The 13,567-nt window shown below is 50.0% G+C and overlaps 1 protein-coding gene across 3 annotated transcripts in view; it reads left to right on the forward strand.

The window, feature by feature from the left end:
• CNTFR (ciliary neurotrophic factor receptor) overlaps positions 1-13,567 on the forward strand; it is a 201,996-nt gene that overhangs the window by 36,035 nt on the left and 152,394 nt on the right. The window lies entirely within an intron of this gene.

Below are 13,567 nucleotides of genomic sequence, written 5' to 3' on the forward strand. Positions count from 1 at the left end.
ACTTCTTTCCAAAGTCCACAAAGGTGAGAGATTTCATTTTGTCTTCCCGAGGGAAAGTTGAAAATCTCTCTTCCCCTGACTGAGCTGTGTTTTCAGGAGAAGCCTGGAGCTGCCTTAAGACATGTACAGGCTCAGAAATGCAGTGGCTGTGTTTATTTTTTACACTCTGGGCAAAGCCAGAGCTGCTGCCAGTGCTAAGTAAATACAGAACTGCCCTCCTGAGTGACTGCAGTAGCCAGGCCTATACTTGCTGCTTGCATGAAACCAGATGGATCTATCTGGGGACTGGAACAGCAGCTTTCTTGTGACTAGCAAAAGCAGAGCCACTGGCATTTGGATTACCAGCTCTCCTGTGCTTTTAACAGAGTGCCAATGTTTGACAAAACCATTAAGTTAAATTAAGCCCTACGCATTTCAAATGGATTCTGAGACTTCTGGCTGACTCGCTATTAGCAGAGCTGTCTCTTCTCCCTTTCGTCTTTCTGTTCTTTCTTTTTTTTTTTCTTTCCTTTTTCCTCCCCCTCCTCCATTTAATTCACTCTGTGTAGCTGTTTTACTGCTGACATTTAAAAGCAACTCAAGGAGAGACCTGGCATTGGGATGGCACTGCTGTGAGCCCAGTCATTCCTGGTCCCGCTGTGGTAGGCAGGGACGACGTTTGGAAGGTGTTTGCTTGAGGCAAGCCCTGTGTCCCACAGAGCCTGCGTATGGGTTGGCCAGGGATGCTCCGGTCCCTGCAGAGCCCACGGCTGCTCTGCTTCTGCCCAATGCCAGTGTTATTTATGGCCCAGGTTGTTGCTTTGCTGGGCCGTTTCCAGAGATCAGAGAAGGATGCCCTGAGTTCCCAGAGGCTTGCAAGGGCAGGGAACATCAGTGGGAACAGGGGCAGCAGCAGCACAGTCTGTCCGAGTCACCTTGACTTGCCTCCAGCGAAAGTGAAGTACTTTAAAGAGGCATAGGGCGCTGACCTTGTAAATGGATGCATGACCCAACTGCTTCCCTGTGGCGTCGGCTGCTTTGTGTCCCTGATAGTGCTCTTCACGCCTGTGGAGAATCACTGGGGCTGGGGGGTGGTTGCTGGGGTCTCATTTGCACAGCTGCGTCTCAACTGTGCAAGCTCTGCTAGTCACCGGTGTGAGAAATGCTGTCAGCTTCCCCCTGTCCATCTCATGCAGCTTTTCTTGGGGCAGCAGAGCCCCTGTGGGACCTCACTGTGGCTGCTGGTGGAGCTGTTGCCACCTTGGAGCATATTTTAGGGGTGGACTGTGGAGTTGAAGAGGGTGAGCAGAAAGCTTGAGAGGGGCACAAGCACCTATGCCACTGGGATTTGGGGATGGATGGCCTCCTCATGAGGACCAAAGGCATCTGCATCACTGCAGCTGTGCTATGGTGTGAACGGGGTGAGGAAAGAGGGAAAGCGGTTGCATGGAATAGGCTAAAAGGCCAGGGATGGAAAAGCACTGAACAGCACTGGGGTGAAGGTTTTCCAAGTGGCAAATGTGCTGAGGGGGAACTGATGGAGCTCGTGGACTAGGGAGAAGATATAGCAGTTGGAAGGTGGATCAAAGCTGGAAATGGCTTTCTGCAGGTGTCTGAGGCTTGCAGTATTCTGAGGTGCTGCTCTGTTGTCCTGATCTATGGAAATACATTGTGCCAAGTGCTGTACTGGCAGACAACATCCCATATAAAGGCTCCCATTCCTCTGCCTGAAAACTTCAAAATATCAATTGCAGATGATGTGTGGACTTCAAGCTTTGGAGAATCCGGTTTGGACTGCTAGAACAGCCTTCCCACTGAGCAGGTCAGTGCTCCTTGCACTGAAGTGCCCTCAAGCACCTCTGCTCCTGTGCACCTCTTGCCCCTGGGTCTTTTCTGCCATGGCCTCATGTTTATCAGGTCACCGTAAGATGTGGCCTCTTGACGTACACAATCTCCCCTCTTGCTCCTTCTGTCACAGCTTGTCTGGAGAGGAGCCAGGAGTTGCATGAGGGAAGCTTTCAGCAGGTCCATATGATTTGGTCTCGGGAGTGCAAAGCTGGAGTATTAAACCACGGGAAGCACATCTGAGTGAAGACTTGGGGGAAGGTTGGCACCATGGAGGCTGTTCCTGTTGACACCCAGAACATGGTGCCTGTTGCCATATCTTCTGCAGTGGGTGCAGCTCCCACCCCCCCATCAGTGCCTTGTTTCTCTGGGTGCTCTCTCGTCATTTCCATGTTCATTAATGCTGATACGCTCAATTGCATCAGCTCGTTTCGAGGGACCAAGTGCAATCCTGTGCCTTCATTTACATCCCCGCTGCCTAGCTGTTGCCCAGGCAATGCCAGGTGCTTTGACATCATTACCCAACCGACTGGCATCCTCTCTGCCCCATTAACCTTCCTGTAATTGACTTCAAATTGAACGGGGAAGGGAAGGGAAAAGGCGGGGGGAACTGTGTTGGAACAGCAACTGTTTGCATTACCATGGAGCAGGGCTCTTTGTTTTTTGAAAGAAAAACTGTGACAGTTGGTTATGGCTACAACTAGATTTGGGAAGGGTTTCTTGTTAGGAGGCAGCGCAGTTTGCCTTGGTTTGCGGCGTTTCCCCACCATCATCTCCTGGGAGAGTGATGTCAAAACTCCTTGGTGGTTGTCAGCTGCGTAGCTTGGAGGGTTTGTGGAAGACAGGAATGACGTTGGAGATTCTGGGAGCAGTGGGTGTGTGCGGCTTGGGGAAGGGAAGGTGAAGCATGGTGTTGAGGGGCATCATTGCAATTTTGAGCCTCTTGATGGGTAGGGAGAGGCCGGAAATGGAGTTGTATTTGGAAGCACTCACTGACAGGCAGCAGACCACAGCCCAGTTTGGGGCATCTGACTGCTTGTCAGGCACTGAGAAGTGTCTTATCCCCATGATGGTGGTCAAACACTGCAAGAGGAATAAGGGATGGGAAAAGCCCAGTCTTTGAGATGCTCAGCCCTGACCTGCAGCAGCCCCTGTACCCGAGCTGGTTGGTCCTGCACCACTTGCGTGTCATTAGGTTGACATCTGGGTCAGTCTACAGTATTCTATAGGTGTGACTCTAAATCCATTCTGGTAACTAGAAATATACTCCTTTTTTTTTTTTTTAAACATAATGTTGAAATAGCATAAAACATCCCTGGAGTTTTTTCCTCATTAAAAGGTGGAACTGGCTTTTGTCATGTTTTCTTTTTGCCCTCTTTGCTTAGCTAGACAAAGTCACCCAAACAGATGCCTCACTACAGAATCTCTGCCACTGAATTGGCATCTTCTGTCAACTTGAGTCAATTTTATTTATTCATCTTCTGCTTGCACAGCACCGTGGTCGCCAAGTCTTCCTGCGTTTTCTCGTGACTTGTGCTGGATGTGATTCGTTAGGCTTAATTGGGCTGCCAGAAGAGAATGGCAGTGCGAGAGCGGATGGATGGAAACCTTGGCATTGGCTGCTTGATGGTCAAACCCAGCAGAGCTGGTCCTGCTCCAGCAGAGCCCCTGAACAAGGCAGGTCTGTCCAATGCAGGCAAGTGCTGAGCTTCCCTATGCAAGAGATGAGCTTCCCATCTGCTTCAAAGTTGGGACGAAGGGGTGCAATACTCAGAGCTTTACTACCTCTTATTAAGGTGGTGTTATTCATTATTTGTTAATATTATTGTTTTATTGCCTATTACCTGTTACTTATTAAGAGAGGAGGTAGTTCTGCACTGTGTTTCTGAACTTTTCAAAAGGCAGAACTGAGGAAATTGCACAAGAGGGATTTCTTAAACTCTAGGATCTCGGCTGGCCTCCATCTTACCTATCTGGTGTGGACCAATCCTTGCAATGCTTCATCTCCTCATCCATGCAGGAGTCCACACAGGGCTAAAAAAACCTGGGACTTCTTGTACAGACCTTGAAGTGCTACTGGGATGTGGTGGTAGGGAAACTTCAGCCCGTACAAGAGAGGAGATCTTTATTTTGGGGGGGGGGGACAGGGACAGCCCTGGAGCTGTCGCCCCTAATTGCTGTGTTATGAAAGAAGTCTGATGGAGGCAATCACTAGCACTTATAGGTTTGTACTGGGGTCTGACTGTCATCTGGGAGAGGGTGTTTGAACCTTTGGTTGTCACAGTGGTTGGAGGCAGATCACAGATGGAGGAAGTGAAGTATTCAGAGATCCCTGGGCTGCCAGGCACAGCTCGAGCTAGAAGCCGTGCAACTGTGTCCTCAGCAGCTTTCTTGGGGAGATCAGGCCCCTCATATTACACTTGCAATCAGTGAACCGTGGTGTGAGGGGCACAGCTCTACCTCTGTTTCCCCTAGAGCTAACAGAGCTTAGTATCAATTAGCAGCTTAATTTGTAATTAATAACTTGCTGCCTCTTTTTTAAATGGCTTGTGGCAGGGGCTGTCACAAGAGGCTCACACAGCCTGCAATGTGCTGTCATCAACTGCCAAGGAGCATCCTGTGATTTGGGGGGTGGGTTTGGACATGGACACTGTTGGAAAGCAGGGAAACAGCCCTGGCAGGGGTTTGGGATGCAGGCTGTCCTGGAGATGAGTGTGGAGCCCCAGAAAACGAATGCTTTTCTGTCTTCTAGGAGCACTGGCTGATAATCCTGGGGCAAATGTTGCTTTACTCTGTGGCATCACCGTGCAGGGATCAGTCCAGGCACTTCACTGTCCTCCCACACTTTTCATCCTGCTGTGACAGCCAGCAGTCTGTCCGTGTGTCTGGCGGATGCTGTGAGGGGCTGGCAGGGCCATCCCTTCCCTTTGAGTGTGGGAGCTCCTCCAGCAGCACAGGTTGCGTGTGTCCAATCCAGCTTGGGATCTTCCCTTCTGGGGTTGACATATGTCATCTTCCTTGCAACTCTTCATGGGTTTCCCTTCCCTGTCCATATGGATTATTGCTTTCTGGGCTGCACCATCCCACAGTGGTGTGTGGGGACTCCAGGCTGCTGACTGCCTTTTGCACAGGTCCCTGTGGTGAAGGAATTGGGGCTGCCCTGCCAAAAGTGGCAGTGAGTGAAGAAAGAGACAGTCAGCAGATATGTAATCAGTCCAGGGCCACCCAGTGGGGGTGAACTTGTCCTTCCTTGCACTCTGGGGCTGTCTAGTAGCCATGTTGCTCTCAAAGTAGTCCTCCTGGTACTGTCCTGCAAGGAAGAGCTTGATGTGATGATGATGATCCCATTTTTTCCCCAATCTGCATTCTGCTCCATCCTTCTCTGGCATGCACACTCCCATGTAAGCAGTCCAGAGGATTCCTGCCTTCTGTATTGCTCCCTGCACCATCTGTCCCTCTCACTTCTCTCGGTGCCTTACTCATCTTAGGACAGAAGCACTGTCTTTCTTTCTCTTTAGCATTTATTCCTGCTTGCTGTTTCAGTCTCTGAGAATTCAAAACCGTGTCTGTGTAGAGGGAGAAAAATTCTTCTATGCTTCACCTGGCAAGGAGGCACAGAAAAACACCAAGTGGACGTGTGCAGCTGTGGGAAACGCTGGAGAATGGTGGCAGGATGCCAGCACTGGGGGATGCTCTGTGTGTCCCCGGTTGAGGGGGAGACACCAGTGTCTGAGGGACAGAAGTCCTTATGTCACTCCAGCCTTGCTTTCCCTGTGTGACTGATAGAGCTGGATTTGGGTTGGGGTTTTTTTTCCATTTCAAGGCTTCTCAATGCTGTTTGAACCAAGTGTTCTCTTAGCATTTGATGCTCTCTCTGTTCAGGGAGAAATTTGCATCTGAGTTGCTTGGCATTCATTTGCCATCCAATAGGTCTTATGTCTGGAAAGGTCTGGAGTCAGGGCAGAAGCTGAGTTAATTTGCACTGGAAGGCAGGCACACTTTGTTTTGCATATTGGTTTCTTCTCACAGGAATCCCATTTGAGGTATTTGTTCTCTTCTATTATTGAAGCTGTGTTAAGGGCCATGGCAGCCTTCCTGCAAGGCTGGGAAAAGAGAGGGCTAGTCTGAAAGGTGCAAATTAAACCTGTGTTCAGATATAAACTGCTATTGCACCATTAAGTTGGACCCTTCTCCAGAGTTTTGATGCTTTTTGCCTTTAACTGAGGAAGAAATACTCACAGAGACAGTCTTGTGGGAAGTAAAGCAGGCTCCAGAGTTCAGTTTGCAGCTACACAGGATGAAACACTTCTAAAATTCAGGGGAAAAGTGCCAGAGGGTCTTTAACTCTCATTTGGAGCAGTGTATGAAATTTTCAGACAGGGCAGGCATTTTGGTACAGCTTGCCTGGGAGGAAGGATATTTGGGAAGAGTAGCTGGGTCCGAGGGGCCACGGTGCTGCAGAGAATGGTGTGAGGGTGTGGCCACTGCTCAAGCTGGAGGTGTTTGGTCTGGAACTTGATTACCCCAAAACTTAGTTCTTCCTTACCTGGGTGCCAGACTTGGGACCTGAGGGTCATCTCCTATGTCCTCCCACAAGCATGTCCTTCTGGGGTTGCTTCAGAGCCTGCTTCCAGCTTCCAGCAGTGTGCAGTGTTACTGCTCCTGGTTTGCATCCCAGGCATTTGTCACCACTGACAGCCCTGTAACCCTGGGTGCAGCAGGAAGAGTCCCCATGGGCTGGAGCAGAGGTACCCCAAAAAACACCTCTGTAGGGAAGGCAGCTCCAGCTGCAAGTCCGGAGGAGTTTAAAACCAGGAGATGCCACAAGCCCTATTTACTGGTAAGAGGCTCTTGGTGACTTGTTGCAACTCTCTGCACTGGAGATGCTGTTTCCACAGTCCCCAGCTCATCCCAGCTTGGGGGTGCTGCTGAGCCCTCAAATACACCTTTTTCATGCCCTGCAGCAATATTGTCAGGGCTTTGACAGGTAGAAAGTGATCACTTCGAAGTGGTATCAGCACTTGATCTTTCCTTCACCTCCCCAGGAGGGAGCTGGGAGAGACACCCATCGGTGATGCCAGGGCTGTGCCATCTGTGGAGGGGCTGGTGCTGGCTGAGAGCTGGCTGTGGACTGCACAGGGTTACTGAGACATTGACAGTAAACAGGAAGAGAGGACAAAGCAAGTCTGCTGTAATTATGTAGCATTTATTATTAATACTCTGGAATTGCTGGAAGCAGCCTCTGTAATGTGAATACTGATACAGAGGTTCAGAAGACAATTTAGCTCATCTGTCTGTTTATTAGCTCCCTCAGCTCTGGCAGACAGGGAACTAAAGCCTCATTTGCTACTGCCTTGTTGCACACCCCCCCGCCCTAGACTCCTTGTTGTTTCCATAAAGAATCCTGGTTTTGTTCATCCTCCCAATGGGTGCTACAACAATGTGTGGCATGATCATGGATAGCCAAGCCAGCTTTAATCATTGCCCTGAGCCTGCTTGTTCACCGGCCATGGCCCAAAGCTCGGCACTGGGCTGGGCAGAGCTGTTGCCTTTCTGAGACAAGCACAGCCATGGGTGATGCTTGAGTGGGATGTTCCCTCTCCCAGGGTGCGGAGCTGCACATCCTCGGGGCAGCAGCTTGACCACATTGCATGAGCTGGTGCAGGTTGGAATCTGCAGTTTGTAACAGATTTGTGATGAAGGGAGAGGGCAGAGGAGCTTTAGGAAGCTGGCTAGGAAATAATTAAGGGCTGCTAGGGTGGAGAGATCAAGAAGTTAAACCAGCTGTCAGGGGGTGCAACAAGTTTCCTTTTTCTTCTGTGGCTTCTGTGGTAGGATTTGTCATTCTAGCTTCTGTCCAAGTTTCTGGGCTTCAGCCTAGGTTTTTTCTGCATATCCCAAGCATATAGGACATCCATTCCCTTATGTATTATACAGTAGTTTAAAGAGGATTAAGACAATAGCTAATCTAAATGATGAATGATGTAGATTGCTCAGCCTCTGAGCCACCGGGGTTTTTCTTGCACACAGATTAGTCAGCTCAGTAGCTAAATATTGGGGCAAACAGTGTAAATCCATGCACATAAGCCTCTCTGGCTTGAATAGGATAGAAGGATTTCAAAATGGGCTTCGACACCGCTCTGTGTCTTGTCACAGCGTCTGCGGCTGCCTCGCTGACACGACGGATGGGGAAGGAGGCTCGATGGCTGCTGATGCACAGCCCAGGTGGCTGAGGAAATACAGCATCCAGCACTTCTTGGTCGATGCCGCTATCGGCTATCGGATACGGATGGTGGCAGGAGAGGGAAGGGATCGATGCTGCTCACCTCCCTGCCCCTGGAGCCGGCTTTTCACTGGTTGAGTCAGGGGAGGCTGATCTGGTCTCGGAGAGAGGAGCCTGCAGAGGGGTAACGTGAGCTGGTGGGGTTTTACTTTGATGGACGGGCTGGTGTGGCAGGTACCAGCCCTCTGTCCTGGTATCAGTGCTGGGATGGTGCTGGCAGCCTCCAAGGAGTGTGACCTGTAGGAGAGAGCTTGTACTGGCATGGGACTGACAGCAGGTTTTTCTTAAGCTCCGAAAGCAGAAGGATTTAAATCTTTTATTTATATGTCTGGTTGAGTCTGTCAGAGTTGTGTCAAATATTTTTGACAAGCAAAAATGCCATTTGCTCAAGCTTAATGAAAAATGATTTTTATTCTGCCCCCCCAACCCCCCAGGAGCTAAAGGAATTGTAGTTTCAATTGCAAACCCAAAAGCTCCTCAGGAAAAAAAAAACAAACAACACATCACAAAACAAAACCTCAAACCTTCTGATGGTTGTGAGAGTTGGCTGTTACAAGAGGCTCTTGGTTGATGTTTTGGGTCTGTGTAAAATGAGGGTCTGGAGAGCATTCAATCATATGGTATCTCCTTTTATGAAGCTTTCTGGGCATATTATTCTAATGACGTTTAATGGCACTGATTTCTTCATCTTAACTGAGTGGGTCTTTTCCCAGTCTCACATCATTTTAATTTGTTCCTCTTATGAGAAATATGAGAGCTGGGACTGGCTTGACTCAGCGCAGAAGAAGATCCATGTAAGTGGTTGTCTTGTCCCTCCTGGTGGGGATGCATCTGGCTGTCTAAGTCTGAGGGTTGTGTTGAGGCAAAGCTTGTATCAGGACCAACGTTTGTCAGAGGACCCGTTCTCCTTGAATTTTCCCTGCTCCTCTTGAAATAATTTGTTTTCTGCTGTTTAATAAGGAGCTGTGTGAACTTCGTGGTTTGGCCAACACAGTGTGTCTAGCCTGAGGTCCTGTGGCTGTTCTCCCTCCTCCCTCTTCCCAGGCTGAAAAGCCATGTTGTGCCCTGATGCAGAAGATGCTTTGTTCCCCTTCCCCTGTGCCTCTTGTGGCCTCTCTACTCACTTTCTGTGAGGACCAGAGCTGTGTGTGGTGACCAAGTGACAGTCACACAGCGGGTTTGTACAGTGCCAGCATGGTCTGGTTTAGGGCAGAAGAGTGCTGGACGCTGTGGCATAGGTCATCTACACCATAAGACAGGGGTACAAACTCTGCTTAGGAATGCAGGGTGGATCTGTGTCTGGATTTTATCTGATCTCCTCATTGAGTGAGATCTGCGTTAAAATTCAGCCATGGTTGACTGTGGAGAAGCTCTGGTGCCACAGCTGGAACTGCACATTGATCCCTTCAGCTGATAGGGCAGCCTGGGGCTGAGACACAGGATGCTGCAGGCATCAGAAAAGGGTCATGTGTGTCCCCCACCCCCTTTCCCCTTCCTTCCGGAGATTCAGGCAAGGCTGGCTTTGTCTGAGCCCTCCTCTTTGGGCACAGGTCTCCCTTCTCCATAAACTAGTCCAGTGCTCAGTAAAGGGAGACCCTTTCTTGGGTGCCATCTGGGAGAAGGGTAGGGCAGTGGGACAAGCTGGCACTCACCACTCATCCCGCAGCTGAGGGGTTAGTCTGTGCATCCTGACTCAGGATCAGGCTGTGTCACAGCTGGTTCCCTGCCTTGCATTGTGTCCCCTGGGAGCTGTCAGGAGGCTGCTGGAGCCGTGCGGTAACACGGGTCTCGGGGAGGCAAGCAAGGTCAGATGTCTGCTCAGAAATGAGATTGGTGATGATGCCACCGGTGCTGACAAATGGCCTGTCATTAATCTCTGACTCATGGCAGCGGAGAGGGCAGTGGTGGAAGAAACCCATGAGGTCACTGGCAGCCTCTCTCCCCCTAGGGAGCTGCATACAACTTCCACACTAATCCTTTCTGCATGGAGTGGGCTCCCCTCCCGGGGGATGGGGAGGGGTTCTTTTTCCTACACGCCTGCCCTGAGTGTTTGTGTTTGTGTGCAAGTGCATGGCACAACTCCAGACTAGCTCCAGTCAAGCCCCTAAGCACCAGGGAACTGGCACGATGGTGCAGCCCCTGTCTGGACTGGATTGTGGCATAACGCTACAGTGGTGCAAGTGGTATAAAGGTTGAAATAAAGCTTGTGTTCTCAGCGTGTTGCAATACCGTTGAGATACACGACGTGCTGTGCTGCTGGGAGATGCTGTAGGAAGCTGGGGGGAGACCAGACTGGGATGCTCAAACCCTGGCTGTGGTCTCCCATGGGGGGGCATTGCCTGGGGCTGGGTCTGAAGGGTGCTCAGCCCTCTTGCAGAGGAGCCTTCATCTTCTCTTCTGCTCTTTGACTCAGTTGCAAAAGACTTGGAGGTTATAGCCAAATTAGGCAGGACCTTCTGTGGTAGTGGATGCTGGTGGAGGCGCTGCACTCACTGCTCAGCCATGCTGGTGAGCTGCACAGGGCTGAGCTGCATTTCGGGGCTGCTGTTGATGCTATGAGTACAAGCCTTGCATATGTACAGGGAACAGGTGACTTTCTCCTCTGGATTATTTGAGGGTTTTTTAAATCTCTTTCAAGAGGAAAAAGGACATGGTTATTCCATTTCTGACTCACTCCAGACGCTTGAACCACTCGGGTAGTGCTGGAGAGTTGATGGGCAGCAGCAGACACGGGCATGTGGGATTGGGATTTCTATGTCTGAAAGAGCAAAAGAGAAGGGAGCCCTGATGGAGATATGAAGGTGCTGATTTTGGAGTGTGAGGGCTACCACCAGCTCAGGCTGCTGCAGCAGCGGCAGAGCCTGAGCTGTGCCTCCAGGATCTTCCCCCTCCACCTCTGCTGAGCTACAATTTCATTTTTCACTTTTCTTCCATCCCCTCTTAACTGGAAGAAGTCCTAAATAAAGTTGCTGTCACTTTTATTTATGGGCACAGAGGAAGAGATGGACAAAAAGCCTGTGTGCTCCTGACAGCTACAAAGCATCTGGCTGTTTTTCTTTGCTTGCGTTGGTGAGGCGATCGATCTGGGCACTGGGGCTCCTATGTGCCCCTGCTCAGGGCACTTCATGAGGGTGGATGGGAGGGGGCTTTGCATCTTGGCTCCTGTCCATCGGCTGTCACAAGGCCAGGCTTGTCTGGGAACACCTGTCCTAAAATACTGGACCCCTGAAAATAGAGATGCATGAACACGCCTGCCTTAAGAATCCATCACAGGCTTCTCGTCTCCATCTTGATTGGTTCCAGTGAGGTCAACTTTTTTTAATAACTCCTGGACTTCGGCAGGGAAAACTATTTCCTTCAGGAAATAATATAATTAAGGCTGCCTGACACTTCTGATTATAAGCCCCTGTCTTCAGTTGCTTGAAACTACGCCAGCCTTTAACCATTTGGACTGAAACTTCACATGTCTCTGCCTCCGGCTGAATTTTTTTGGAAAATTTTAGCAAAGAGAGTTTTAAGCTGCTCGCAGAACAGAGTTCGGGGGAGAAAAAGGCATTATTCTATCCACAGTTAAAAATAAAATTGAAAAAAAAGAAAACAACACAGAAAAATTCTTGCAGTTGTCATGCTGAGAAAATTTTAGTATCTTTGCGCTGTGAAACCGGGTCTGATAGTTTTGGGGAAGGTTTTCAGCCAGGCATCAGGGATCAGCCTGTTGCTGACGCCACGAAAATCCACCTTCCCTGCGCCAAGTTGCGAGGCTCTGAGACACGCTGCTGTGTGGGTGTGTTATATATAGCGTGTGCAGAGAGGTTCCCACAGCAGGAACTGCGGTGCTTTGAGCACACGTGAGTGCAAAACCTGTGCCCAGCTCTTGCATGGGATGCCTTGCTGCTTGGAAAACTGTGGGCCCCTTCTGCTGGTCCAAGTAAAATTCATGGATCTCTGAAAGGTGTAGCCCCGGCTTGCGCTGGGGAGAAAGATTTTTGGCAAATGCTGTGTGTTTGGAATGTGGTTTTTTTGCAAGTGGTTTGGTTATCTGTTAGCCCTCTCTGTACTGTGCAGATGCATCATGTGGGACATGCAGCATGCCATGGGTACTGGGCTTCCTCCAGGGTTTTGCAGGGACCTGTTTAAACAGTTAGTGCTTTTGCAGGCAGGTTCCTCTTAACTCAGCTTGTTGCTACAGAAATGGCCAAAGCAGGAGTATTTGTGTGGAGGCAGCCCAGATGAGCCCTATAAAGCAGGTGTCACACTGATGAAGTGCCCTGACTGTAGCACTGCTGAGACCTCAAGTCCTGGTGATGCAGGGTGAGCTCAGCACTGATGCAAACCCTCCTGCAGAGATCTGATCCAGGACTTGTCCGAGCTCTGTGGCTGGCAACATTTGCTCCTTATGTGAGTCCACCTGAGCTGTGACCAAGGCAGGTCCCAGTTTTTGGGGAAGCCTTACTCACAGATCTTCCTACTGGCTCAGCAGTAACTCATGCCCCAAATCAGGTCCTTCAGCTGGTGACCTGATTTGGGCATGCCAGGTTCCTCCAAAACCCTGTTTGACCTCAATCTGGAGTTCCTAGAAAGCAAGTCATGCTTTGACTTCCATGTGGAAAGCTGGGCTGCTGGACCTGTGGCAAGGGGTGGTTTGTCCCATCAGCACAAGGCATAGAGGTAGCTGGGGCTGTCAGTCCTTCTCATATGGGCAGGTTCTCAGCAAAGGCATCAAGATTTTGTGCTTTGTACCCATAATAATGCACTCCCTTCCTTGAATACTCTGCTTGAGAGTATTCAGTGCTAAACCCACCTCTCTTCTCATATCCCTGCCAAGCTGGAGTTACAGCCCAGACAGGTCCCTGGCAAGTAGTGATGAACGAGCCTTGTCTCTTGCTGTAGCCTGGTCTCCTCTGTCCCGCTTCATCTGTGGCTTAAAAAAATAAAAATAAAATAATGAAAGAGATGCATTGGCATTGCAGAACCAGAGGAGGCTTGGTGGGGAGGAGCCCTCTCCCCTCCTTGCCAGTCACTCATCAGCTCCAGGGTGCCTGGCAGAGCAGCTCTTGACTGATGGGGCATTGCGGCTGCTGGGCTTGGGGCAGCTGGAGTTAAATTTCTTGGTGGCTGACACCTGACAAGCATGATAAATTGCGGCACACCATGGCTGCCGGCATGACAAACAGTCCACTTCCCTCCTTTTAAGCTCTGGGCAAACTTTTTAATTATTTCCCAGTGATTTGCAAATGAGGGTTTCTCCATCAGGCATCCAGTGGAGTTTGGGGGGGTGTATTTATTTATTTAGGTTTTGTAGGCAAGGTGGAAGGTGGATGGGGGTTGTAGTTTCTGTTTCTGCAGCATCCTCGTGCTGACTTACCTAGGCTTTGCATGCAGTCCTGGGGAGGACTTTGGCAAAACTCATCAACTGAGGGTTAGGTGCTAATTAAAGCCTGTGATGTTCCAGGCTTGGAG

The sequence above is a fragment of the Neopelma chrysocephalum genome, unplaced genomic scaffold (assembly GCF_003984885.1).
Source record: "Neopelma chrysocephalum unplaced genomic scaffold, ASM398488v2 Primary Assembly neopelma1_96845, whole genome shotgun sequence".
NCBI lineage: Eukaryota > Metazoa > Chordata > Aves > Passeriformes > Pipridae > Neopelma > Neopelma chrysocephalum.